The sequence below is a fragment of the Etheostoma spectabile genome, chromosome 10 (genome assembly GCF_008692095.1).
Source record: "Etheostoma spectabile isolate EspeVRDwgs_2016 chromosome 10, UIUC_Espe_1.0, whole genome shotgun sequence".
In the NCBI taxonomy this organism is placed as follows: Eukaryota; Metazoa; Chordata; class Actinopteri; order Perciformes; family Percidae; genus Etheostoma; species Etheostoma spectabile.
The window spans coordinates 20,059,471-20,060,722 of NC_045742.1; positions in this window are offsets into that span (position 1 = coordinate 20,059,471).

Sequence of the window (1,252 nt, forward strand, 5' to 3'; positions counted from 1 at the left end):
TCCGAGACGGCTGATGCCCCGTCTCGTCCTTCGTCTGCCGATTCCGACTCCCCTAGTCCCCGTTCGAGGCAAAACGCGGTCTGGATTGGCCACAGGCTGTCAGGGAGCTTAACACCGGTGGCAGACTGAATGATCGCTTCCTGCGGAGCCAGACCGTGCCCCCGCGCCGGTCCTTGACGTTTTTCCCGGATTTGCACGGTGAGTTGTGTAAATCATGGGATAAACCTTACTCTTCCAGGCTTTCTACTCCCCAGCTGCTGGAGTTTGGCAATGTGGCGGGGATTAAGGACTGCGACTACAGGACGATGCCGTGGGTTGAAGACGCTCTGGCGAGTTACCTCTCTCCCCAGCTGACGTTGTCTTTCAGCCAGCCGGCGCTGCCGATGGGACAGTGTCGGGTAACTTCCTCGCTGGTGGGGAAGGCTTATATGGCGGTGGGCCAGGCTGGAGCGAGCCTGCACACCATGATGGTTTTGCTTGCCTACCAGGCGGACCTGCTGCTGGAGATAGGCCGCCCACCGACAGCTCCAGAGACGGAGTGTGGCTTCTCGCGGTCCCCCTCGAGCAGCTTGGGACGCAGGACAACGCTCCAGCGCACCCCTCCCCGGCAGGTCGGACCTGAGGGACGTCATCCAGTCGCGGAGGGGCAAGTCGCGGAAGTCCTGACTGTGTGTTTAGCCCCCGGAGGCCAACTGAGGTCCCCTCCAGGGCGGCCGCTAGCGTTGTTGTCCCGCCACCGTGGCGCTCGGGAAGCGCTAGCCGCCTCCAAGCCTTCTCCGCTCTGCCAGCCCCGAGGGCTGCCATTGGGCTGGAGGTTTGGCTCCCGGACTGCGGCTCATCGGTCGGTTCTTCCTGGCGGCCCGCTTCAGTGGCTCATCCGAGATTGGCACGTCGCACCGGCCACCAGCCCCAAGGGGTTGGTTCCGCTGGCGGATTTCGCAGAAGCTTGGCGGGGCTTGGAGAACATATCCCTGTGGGTTCTGCGCACCGTCATCGACGGGTACAGGCTGCAGTTCCGGGTCCGCCCCCCCGGCCTCACTGTGGTGGTCCGGACTGTGGTGCGCCCAGACCAGGGCCTGGTGCTGGGACAGGAAGTGTGCTCGCTGCTGGAGAAGGGGGCCGTGGAGCTTGTTCCCCCGCCAGCCAGCGGGTCCGGTTTCTACTGCCGGTACTTCCTGGTTCCCCCAGGGGGTTTGTGATGCAGCTGGCTGGGCCACTCCTCACACCTTCTTCAGGTTCTATAGTCTGGACC